The sequence below is a fragment of the Peromyscus californicus genome, unplaced genomic scaffold (genome assembly GCF_007827085.1).
Source record: "Peromyscus californicus insignis strain IS unplaced genomic scaffold, ASM782708v3 Scaffold_10__1_contigs__length_136768540, whole genome shotgun sequence".
In the NCBI taxonomy this organism is placed as follows: domain Eukaryota; kingdom Metazoa; phylum Chordata; class Mammalia; order Rodentia; family Cricetidae; genus Peromyscus; species Peromyscus californicus.
The window spans coordinates 36,793,031-36,805,371 of NW_026294391.1; the positions used below are offsets into that span (position 1 = coordinate 36,793,031).

General features: G+C 35.1%; 1 pseudogene; it reads right to left on the minus strand.

Moving 5' to 3' along the window:
* Positions 1 to 7,235: 7,235 nt before the first annotated feature.
* LOC128116468 (odorant-binding protein-like) lies at positions 7,236 to 11,495 on the minus strand (annotated as a pseudogene).
* Between the last annotated feature and the right edge of the window lie 846 nt (positions 11,496 to 12,341).

Sequence of the window (12,341 nt, forward strand, 5' to 3'; positions counted from 1 at the left end):
TTTCCATGGGTATAAGCACAAAATTGTGGTTGTTTTTGTGTGTATCATTGTTGTTTTCATTGTTGCTCTTAAGAGCTATGCTGGTTTATTAAAGTGGCAGTTATTTATACTGTACATCACTACATTGGTCCTGGGTAGTTAGCTAGGTTTTTTAACCTTCTAGCTCTATAAGGTATCTTAAAGACAGCAATGGTAATACCTCCTGTATTCATCTTTTATCTCAGGATTTGTCATAAAATCTAGAGTCATTTCTGGTTCCATATGAAAATTAGGATGTATATTCTTTCTTATTTGTGTAAAGAATGTTATGTTTTTTGTTTCCTTTTTTAATTTGGCATTGTATTGTATCTGTGAATTGTTTTTTGCTGGATGATCATTTCTCCAATATAAGTTCTACCATTCTATGATTATTAAATGCCTTTTCACTTAGTAGGAATTTTCCCAAACCCTTTCTCCTGAGATTGGAAGATTACTTTCTTCTTCTTCTTGGTTATGTATAACACAAGATATTTTCTTTTAAAGAAAGATGCTACTTTAAATGGGATTCTGTCCATGATATCTTCCTAAGGTGGGCTTATTTTTGGTATACAGAAAGGCTGTTGATTATTAAAAACTGATTCTTTCCTTGTCATGTTGTTTAAATTGTTGATTTTTTAAGATATAAGAATGAGATAACAAGAAGCCTTCCACGGCCATATAGTTTGTAAGCAATATAAGTCTCTGTGTCTTTACTTAGTTGTGTCTGAGTGGCCGTGGGTCTGGCAGGTGAGAGAGATTTGTCCTGACTGTGGGCCATGCAGGAAAACTCCAGCTACAAATGGCACCCAATGGCTTGAGTTTGCACCTTAAACCTGAGAATATTTAATAAGCAATTCTAAACGGAGCCTAAACCAGGTTCCTGCTTCATGTCTCATACAGGTGGCTAGACGCCGCAACATGTGGGCTTCAGGTACTCTATGGTGGGTTGGTGACAAGTGTGGGCTTGACCTATTCCTGCTGAGTTGCTCAGAGGTTTCTGTAAGCTGTGCAACATGGTGCATGGTGGATTTAGTCTTTACTAGTACAAAAAACAAACAAACAAAAAAAAAGATTTCTAGGCTACATGCTTCCTTGATAGAACTGCTTCTGATAGTTGATAGTCACATGGCTCCAGACCAGAGCTGGTGGTAAACTGTGCCATGTTGGGAAACTGATGGGGGCAGAGCCATCAGCCACAGCTTCCGTTTCAGTCTTAGAAATGCTGCAGTTTAAAGCAATAGGTTCACAATAAGACAGATTCCAATAAAATCATTTACAATGTGTGTAAAAATGTATGTAGGGTAGAAAGAGAGATAAAAAGGAATATATGCAGTTATATAAAAAATAACTTTTAAAAATAAAGTCTTTAAAGAGACTGTAAAGGTAATATAAAAAATAAGCCACGTAAAGATGGATATTACACAGAGAATCTGGATTGGGTTGTCTTTGGGATTCTTAACTGCAGAAAGACATTTGATTATAAAAGCTGTGGAGTTAAGTCAATATGTATATTTTAAAGGTACCTTGACTTCAAAATTTGGGTTATAAGGATATGTTGCTTTGGAAAGGAGGCTCTGCTTTTATTTCCACAGAAAGCAAGAGGGTATGGATTTGTACCAGATTAAGATACATCAGGTTTGACCAGCCAAGACCTCCAGAAAAGTCTCCAATGACACCATGGCCCAGATGATCCAAAATCCAGAACGATTTCAAGACAAGTGGCTCAGACGATACACCCTCACAGACTATTCCATAATCCTAAAAATTTCTTTGTGTCCCCATAAGATACAGCGCCCCCCTCCAGCAGGAAATAGAGAATAAGAGAAGCTATGCCCAAATTCCCAAATATATCAAGGTGGCTTTGGAGATGGAATTGACTCACTCCTTCTCTAAACCCAAACATATTGCTTAAAAAAAGAGGATGAGAGATTCTTCTGTTCCATATCAGAAGAGCCCTCTGGTATGGAAGAGAGAAAAAAACAATATTTTTATTTAAAGCAGGTTGATTATAAATACAATCTCTTTCTAAAGAAGAAAGGGGGATAGTATAGATAATGATAGGATGAAAGGGTAGACTAATGAACTTATGTTTAGAGAGCAACAACTTGCTTAGAAATGTTTTATATTGCTACGGATTTTAGTTTATTGATACAAGTTTAAATTTAATTTTGTTATACTGTGTGTATATTTCTAGTCTTGTTTAAGGTATTATGTTTGTACACCTCATTTAAAACTGTAATGGATAATTAAGAAATAGATTAATAATTAGTCATCTATGATAATCATACTTGTAGCCATGTTAGTTAAGTCTTCTAGGTATACATAGATATATTTCAGATAGATAGGTAGTCTTCAAACACTTGAAAGACCTACAGAATATGACATTTAAAATGTTTTAAAAACTTAGGCTTTCTGGATAATGAGACACGCCTGCTCCTGGCAGCACCGATTTACTTCAGAGAGGAGGATGGGCATCGAAGACACTTGGTATGGAATTTATCTTCTTCTTGACAAAAATAACCATTTAGGCAACAAACTGTTCTTGCCTGGACTGCTTGATCAACTGGACATGCAGGACCCATAGGAAGGTGACCACTGAACTTTGCTTGGCGAAATGGTCCTTCAGGTTCCTGCTTCACAGAGGAAACTGCAAGACACTCTACGGGACACAGAGAAAAGTGACTGAGAGACTCTAGGCCTGTGGGCTGAAGACAGATGCCCCAACTTTACAAAAGAACTTTGGATGACTGTCCAGGCTGCCAGCTGTCTCTGCCTACTGTTGCAAGACTCTTGAAAGTTGCTTGCGTACTTCTCTCATTTCTCAGGTAATATTATATCCTTCTGAGGTCTTTGATGTAGTTGAAGCTAGATACAATTTTCCTTAGTTATGATAAAAGATAAGTTAGAGCCAGGCGGTGGTGGCGCACACCTTTAATCCCAGCACTCGGGAGGCAGAGCCAGGCGGATCTCTGTGAGTTTGAGGCCAGCCTGGGCTACCAAGTCAGTTCCAGGAAAGGGTGCAAAGCTACACAGGGAAACCCTGTCTCGAAAAACCAAAAAAAAAAAAAGAAAAAAAGATAAGTTAAATATGAAACCTTAAATTCACAAATATAGGATAGGCAGGATATCTTCTTTAATTTTGCCAAATACAAATAGACTAGTTATTATAAATAGACTAGATATTGTAACTATAATTCTTGTTTGATAATTGTTTTGTTATATGTAATTTTACTATGTAAAAGTTAAAACTTTCCTTTTTAAAAAAAAGAAAAGGGAAGTACTGTGGATATCACTCTGTATAAATAAAACACTGATTGGCCAGTAGCCAGACAGGAAGTATAGGCAGGACTAGCAGAGAAGAGAATTCTGGGAACAGGAAGGCTGAGGCAGAGAAATGCTGCCAGCCGCTGTCATGACAAGAGAGATGTAAGGTACTGTTAAGCCACGAGCCACGTGGCAGCTTATAGATTAATAGAAATGGGTTAATTTAAGATATAAGAACTAGATAACAAGAAGCCTGCCACGGCCATACAGTTTGTAAGCAATATAAGTCTCTGTGTCTTTACTTGGTTGGGTCTGAGTGGCCATGGGACTGGCTGGTGAGAGAGATTTATCCTGACTGTGGGCCAGGCAAGAAAACTCTAGCTACAGATTTTACTACATGTGTTCTGGTACAATTTGCCTATATCTTAGGTATAATAGCATGTCACCTGAAGTTGGGGATAATGTAAGTTCATCTTTTCATAGATGTGTGCTTTAATTTCCTTCACTTCCTGTATTGCTCAGTGTAATAATACCTCTAACACAACATTGTAAAGGAGTGGGGATAGTGAGCACCCTGTCTTCTTCAAGATTTTAGTGGGTTTCCTTGCAGTATTTCTACATAATGAATGGTATTGGTAGTATGTTTGTCAGACATAGCTTTTAATATTTTGAAGTATGTTCCCTACATTACTACTCTCTCTGGGAGTTCTATTTATAAAGCATAAGATATGCTGTCTAAGGCTTTTTCTTCATCTATTGAGTTAATCCTGTACTTTTTTGCCTTGATTACATTTTATGATTTATTGTATTTATGGAATTTTGTATGTTGAACCATGCCTGAACCTCTGGTATAAAGACACTTTAATCATTGTGGAAGATCTTGAAATCAGCATGTATTCATTTTTCTAGTTTCTCTGCTCTTGGGCATGTTTTTTTCTCTGTCTCTCTCTCTACATATATATTACATTTTATATATATATATATATATATATATATATATATATATATATATATATATATATATATAATCTGTCACTCGCTCTCTCAGTGCGTGTATCTCTCTGTGTGTGTGTTTGTGTGTATGTGTGTGTTTCTAATGGTGGGTACTAAATTAAATGGCTCTATATAATATATTTGTGTGTGATTCTTCGTATTCTATGTTTCAAATAAAATGCTAAGAGAGTTTGGTTGTAATTCTTCTTTGAAGGACTTGTGGTAAGACTGGTGTCTTTTTTATGAGTCTCCCCATTGATTCTAAGAGCAACTGAACAAGTTTTCACTTCCACCAATAAGGAACAAATGCAGCCCTTTCTCTGTATCCTCATCAGCTTGGGATATCATTTCTTTTAGTGATCTTGGTTATTCTGACTGCAGTAAGACAAAATCTCTAAGTAGTTTTACTTTTTTTCCCTGATGGCTAAGACTTTTATGTTTTTCTCAGCCATTTGAGTTTTACTTTCTGAAAACATCCTTTTTAGTTCTATAATCCGTATTTTGAAATAGAGTCATTTGTTTTCTGAATTTCATTTTGCTGGCGAGGCAGAGAGAGGAGGATTCCTGGGCATTGTTAACTTGCAAAACTGGCACCTTTGAGAGGTTTCAGGCTGTTATGAGAAATCATCTGCAAAAACAAAACAAAACAAACAAAAAAACTCCTGTGATTTGATACAGGTCCCTGGCCAACATAAAAGTACTACCAACTAAGACTGGTATTTAAATCATCTCTCTAATATTCTTGATTTAGAAATTACCATTCAGAATACACTTAGAAATTATACTGATTGATGAAAAGAACATTGGTAGTTGGATATGTCCATGAAACCAAGCATGATTTACCTTTCATAATTCAGGACATAAGTTAAACTTATCACCATTAGGTTAATTCTAAGAATGGGCATACTTTACCCATGAGGTCACTATGTGAATGGTGTGTTTTAGAGCTTTCATGCCATTTGAAGACTTAGCAGCTTAGACAGCAACTTTTGATAGTAAAAGAAGTAGTCATATTCCATTCACCTCTAAAATAAGACCACTTCTAAGTAATTAAAGCCCAAGGGGTCAGCACTGAACAGGAATACATATTAGAAACATTAACTGGACAAAGTTGGGCTATAAATTTCTCTGTCAATCCCCTCTCTTTCAACACACATACTAACACACACACTCATTCAAGTAAATATGAATTTTCATGATAAAGATGTAAAATGGAAGATTTCGGGGGTACAGAAATAGTTATTAGTTGGAGGATAATGGTAAAATGGATGCAAATGGACACTGAATATACAAAATTTTCAAAGAAACTGTCAATATTTTTTCTAAAGTAACATGGTTTTACAAGCCAAACAGCGGAGGTTAAATAACAGGAGTGTTTTAATTTTTTTTTTACAACAAAAACCAGGTCGTTGTTTCTTATTTGTATCTTTTGTTTACAAATATGGAATGTACTTTGCATCTGTTATTCTTTGCACTTCAGGAGACTGGATGTAGCAACACTGTCTAAAATCTTTTCTTTTTCCTTGTTTTAAGCCCTTTAAAAAGATTGCATCTGCCTTTTCTATCTTGATAGCTAACTACATTCTAAGGAAGCATTGTAATACAAACAGAAAATTGTAATATATACACGCATATTTTTAGGGCTTTGGAATCTATGGAATATACTTCTCATGAATTTACTCTATTCTTCAAATGTGAATGACTCATGTGTACCCTAGTAAAGCATATCCAGATTCATTTGCTTACTGAAGTCATTTAACAAAAGATAATCTCCTCAGATGTACTTTTGAAAACAGATTTCATCCTCTCTTTCCTCTATTTTAAATAATGTGGAACACGGAGGCAGACACAAAGAGTTTGTTATGTGAAACCGTTTAGTTTGTTCAGACCATTCAACCACAAATCACAATTTACAGCTGAAAGTAAATATTAAGCACAACATAAAATTCACTTCTGCAGTGTTCTTGTCCATGGTTCCAGAATTGTGACATTTCCAAGGATTACAACAGTTTTCAGTAATACAGATATCATTTGTTACACCAGACTGATTATTTTAATTAGCTTAGTGGATATTTATGTGCTTTTTGAATGAGATCATTTTCACACGGTCTTTATTGCTTCTTGGAACACTTTATTTAATCATTCAGAAAAGTAGGAACAGCTCATACATCATGAAAAAGGAAAGGAGAGGTAAGTCAGGAATTTGGTATGTGGTATGCTGACTTCACAGGAGAGGGGACAATTCATTCAGAAAGAAATGGTGATTTATATGTGATACTGATTCCCTGGTCAAGAGGATGTGATGCATAATTGTCACCCAGTTGTCCTCTGTGTAAACATGAAAGCAAAAATGAAAACATAGTTGAAAGGAAAGGAAAGGTTTCATCCTTGAGAGTGCATGAACACAAAATTAAATATAACAATAGGGTATAGGGAGGGATTATACACAAACCAAACAGTTCCTTTCCTAGAAACCACAAGTATTTTATACTTTGGATTCCATAGGAGCACTGTCTACAGGAAATAATGACATTCTGTGGCCTCACATATAAGTTGGGATTGAGAGGATTCAAAGAATACATAGAAAAGATCAATATGCTTGTACCATATCTGCGGCAAATAATATTCCACAAACATAAGTAAACTAAGATTTTTTGAATGACAAGTTACATTTTCTTGATTTAATATTCCTCAATATAAAAATATTGGCAATTCTGAATGAGACAAAAATCTTTCATATTGTTTTATAAATAAAAATATTCTATCCCTCATTTTTAGTCACTGTAAGATTTTCAGCTTTAAAAATCAAATAATATTCTGTCCCGATTTTGCCTACTTTTGAGTTCTTTTTTTCCTCTGTCACATACTTATTTTTAATTTTTTTATGTAATAAGCACAAATACATTCAAATATCAAGATGATTAAGCATAGCTTCTGTTTCTACTCACCTACAGAGGTCTTTACTTAGGACAAGTACCTGTAAAAGATTATGAGTGGGGTAAGGAGTGACAGAAATGTTATCAAAAGAATATAATAACGACTCCCCAATGATCATTGCTTGAAATAGCAACTGAAAGATAGCATATGACTAGATATAATCTGAATCAGGGATCTTAATGAGTAGATAGGGAGAAGATAGATAGATAGATAGATAGATAGATAGATAGATAGATAGATAGATAATAGATTCAGTATTTGAAGAAATGTATTTTAATGAATATACATTATTTATATATGCGATAGCCAAAACAATTTCATTGAGGTTACCTGTAGCCAGAACATCTCGAATGTTTTCTGGTGGAATGTTCTGCTTCTCAGAATATTTCACAAGTTTTCCATATTCATCTTCATTCAAAGGCTCACCTTTTCCTACATTGCATGAATGACAATGTCAGAGAAATGTTCAGTAGAATTCTGTAGAACTTAGTGTCCCAACATGGTATGCAACAGAAAATCTCAACTTCTCCAAATTCATCTATGCTGGGTGGGTCAATACAATCAATAATAATTTCCTCATGTTCCATTTAATGAAGTCTAAATGGTGGTATGACATCACTTTCCAGTGTTCTATGATAAAATACTCTTCTCTAGAGAATTTACACATCTCAATCCTTTCCACTTTTAAAAACATAAATGTAGAGAGTCATGAATGCCTCTCAATGAAACCTTCACATTTCTCCTGAGTCTATACTCCAGAGTTTATATTTTAATTTCAAACACACTTGATCAAATGACACTCAAAATGGTCTGAACTTTGGGAAAACTATATTTGCTTTGGTCTTTCCAGTGAGGATACATGAAGATAAACTCTTCCAATAGCCTCCCCCATTGTCCCTAGTCGTCAATGACCATGCTACTTGAATTACAATATGATGTAAAAGTTGGTCCACACAACAAAGGACTGTCTTTAGTTAGTGGACATAACTTTGGAAATCCCATGATATTGTATTTGGGGATAAATCTGACTTAATCCCCTTTTGCAGAGTGATACCTTCGCTTTAAATTCAGAAAATCCACTACCATTCTTACCGACAACAAATATCAAGTTTCTCTGCCGGTTGGCTCTATCCACATTCTTACTGGTAAAGACTATGTGCTTTGGTGTTATATACACAGATTGAAATATGTTGTCACCTTCATCTATAAAATGGAAATATTTAAAAACTCAATATCAGTCATTTTTTTTTACTTTATTTGATGTCACCTATTTGCTAAACATTAATATTGACCCTGAATCTAGCAATCATCTCTGATTCACTATCATATGACACATGTGTGCAAAGGTGTTCCTGTAGTCATTCATTTTGCCTATTCCAGCATTATATGGTGACCAATCATTTCTGCTCTTCAAACCTGATAGTGAATCTTAAGTACAGACACTTTTCCTTTTCTCTGAATTACTCATGCCAAGACTTGTATGACCAGTCCATTGGGTATTCCTTTCCCTTTCAACCAGATCCTAAAGCCCATTTGTCAATTTTCTGAAAGTGCAAAACTTTGATGTCATAACACGATAATATTAGGTGGGCAAATGTATACATGTGCAAAAATAGACCATATAGTAATAGGTGCAAAAGTTATCATCTTGTAAGATTATTATTAGAAAAGATGTAAAGATGAACATTTTGAGTATACCATACATTCATATTGTGTGTGTCTGTGTTTCTGTCTGTCTGTCTGATTCTCTCTCTCTCTCTCTCTCTCTCTCTCTCTCTCTCTCTCTCTCTCTCTCTGTATGTGTGTGTGTGTATGTGTGTGATTTCTACTTACTGAAACTTATTAAATGATTAAAAATTGGTTCACAGAAAAATAAAAGGATTTTATTATCTAGTCATATTTGATTACAGTACTGCTTTTTAATATCCATGTTAAGTTAGGAAAGCATTAGATTTGCCAGAAGAATGTGTCCTCTGTTCACTTAAGGGCAAACTATGTATAATTCAGTGGAATAGTGTTGCTATTACTTAGGCAATTCTTACAAAATTGGAGTAGTCAGTCTGAAATTCTTAAAACAGATTTTTGCCATAACAGCTTTTAAAAATTGAATTTTATCTTCCAATAATCTAATTGCTGTGGTCTCTCCAAAATATGAGAAAGGAAACTTTGAAATAGCACTGTTGATTTAAATTGTCCATGAATCAAGGATGAACATCATGTCTGCAATTTAAGTACTTGAGAGCCTGAGGCATGAAGTTTGCAAAGGTGTTTGAGGCCACTGAGACCTATTGGTGAGTGGTAGGTCTGTCTGATAACAAACTGAGACACCGTATGAAAGATTAAACAGTGACTATTAACTAGAAATAAATTTTCATGCAGAAAAACAATTTGAAGACATTTTGTTAGAATTATTCACATTTTTAGGTAATAGTGTTCTCCAAGTAAAGTTCAGATGGCCTACAATATAATCTGACTTTGTAGCATATATCAGTTCATTGGAAGGATTGATAACTTTCCAAGTAGCCATAATTGTTTTGGATCCATGTACAGCCTATGTACACCTATGGGTGGCTGAAGTATTAGTATGAATGTGCACACTCACATTGCTTTTGTTCATAGAGGAAACTCCCAGATCCTGTACTTACACTAGGTTCTGTAGGAGCCATCTGCTTGCTTATACCCAATGACTTTGGTCTTTGAGCATTGACCATTCGAACTAAAAATCAAACAGAGAATCCATGGGTTATTCTTTATAACCTTGGAATTCATAATACAGACCTTCACGTGTTATAATGAACTTGAGGGAGTAATAGTATCTATGAACAGTGTGCAGAGCTTGGAATGAAGTGTCTATGCTTACCTTATTATTCTTAATTCTTCTTTAGAAAATATCATCCTATTTGTAATCATACAGATGACTTCCTTATTTGTGCCAATTTTGGCAAGTGCTCTGTAGGCTCTTATGCCTTCCTTATCCAAACTACACTATTTACAGCATATGATTTTAATTATGCTAATTCTCTTGTTCTTGTCCAGACATAATATGGACACAAGTTTATATGCATGTGTTTTAAGTGCTTTTAGTTGCAACCTAAAACTTACAGTTGTGGCTATAAGAGAGAAATGGTCTAAGCATTTTAGTCCTTATGGTGTTACATAATTTTTCATTGAACACAGACATCCAAATGCCAGAGAGACATTCTTTGAACCTAAAGCTTCAGAGAAGGGGATTCATAAGTAAGATTTATATGACCTGTTTGTGGAGGACTTTTCTCTGACATCATTGTTTGGATAAGATAATATATATGGCTTTGACACAAATGCTCACACATACCTTTTGACTTACTGGAAATGAGAACCTTTGAGTGTCATGTATCTAATATTAGAGAATAAAATTAAACCACAAGCCTCCAACCACAAGAATTTCTAAGGAAACACTCATGGAATTGGAAACAGTGTGTAATCTCTGTGTGGTGTCCAGAGATACCCCATCATGGAATAATAAAATCACATTACTAAAGATGTGATTTCATGACCAAAAACAGAACATTCTCCTATAAATTTAACAACAAAAATGCTAAGAAACATAAGTAGTCTGCTCAGTTTACATGGCTGACCATTTGGCTACTTGACATAAAATGTGATTCCCATTTCATTGCAATCCTCATTACAAGTAAGTTCATGAAAGTAGATTCTCAGAGATCTTTCCAGTTCTGTCTTTTCAACATTGTCAGCAGCGATGGCAACTGTTAACCATTTTCCTACAATCTGAAAAAACAAAAAGATGAATAAAGGAATAAAATGAAACAGGTCATTAAACTATGAGTTCGTTTTCTCTTCTCTGATCCCAGGCTTTGAAAATAAGTAAACTAACTAGAACTATCTATCAATCAATAATATTTTATTTATTAGTTCAAGATTTTGTATTTATTGTTGTAGAATAACACAGAGTAGTATGATGACCCGATTAACACAGAATTTTGGACCTGAGACTTTGCAGAACTGTTCATGCTTTGGCCTCTTACGCTCTGCAAATTCAACCCATATTTACCTTATTTTAATTGTTTCATCCTAGAGAAATAAGATTGGAAAAGTGTACCTGAGTGAAAGTCAGAAAGGGTATTTCATGAATATGGACTTGCTTGGACTAGCTGAATGACGCAGCATGTCCATAGAAATATGCTATTGAGGAACCTCAGACATATGCACAGACCAAATGAATTTACCTTAGCATGAGCATCAGCTAGTCCAAATGACAAAGCCAGCAGCAAAAACTTTACCATGGTGACACCTGTCTTTGGTCTTCTACAGAAGCTCAAAATAGATCAATGGATGTGAAGGAATTGAACTGACAAAGCTTTTAAGACAGCTAGTTAGAGAGAGTTTCATGGAATCAACCAATGGTTCTGTACCACAACAACCTACATCTGTCTGGTATTTCCTCTTTGGCCCTGCTGAATGGTGTATGATCTCATGTCCCTAAACTAACAAGATTAGCCTTAAGGTCAAGTTATGTTGGGATGAGTAATTGAGCATCCTGTCAGAAAGAAAGAACTATCCCTGTGAGAGCATTAAGGAATGGCTTTGCCTCCAGAACTATACTGACGGGTAAAGATCACAATGCATATGTCCTACATGATTCATTTAACCAACATGACATGCATTTAAAATACATTCTGAATCTAAGCATAAGACTGTGCAGTTAACTGAATTTAAACTCTGGCCTGGTATATATGAGCCAGAGTAACCACACTCTTAGAAGATAAGAGGATTGGAGGATTTCCTATAAGGATGTTGATATGTCTTGTGCTACTTTTAAATCTTTCCATACATTGACTACTATAGTCTTCTAGTACATTAAATTCAACTACCACGGCAAAGAGCTACAAGGGCTATCATCAAAGCTTAACTGTGTGAATAGTAGGAAAAATGTTGCTACATGTCCACTGGTAATAAAGACAAGTAACATTGATTAAAATAAACACAATCAAGTGAATCAGCCTATACTGTCCTCAGAGAAATTTTATAATTGTGCAAAGGGACTCTACATTCAAGCTGAAAATAATGCTTTACATTTCCTAAAGCGACGACCCTCCCCAACCAGTTGACTTCTTTACACATCAAAACCA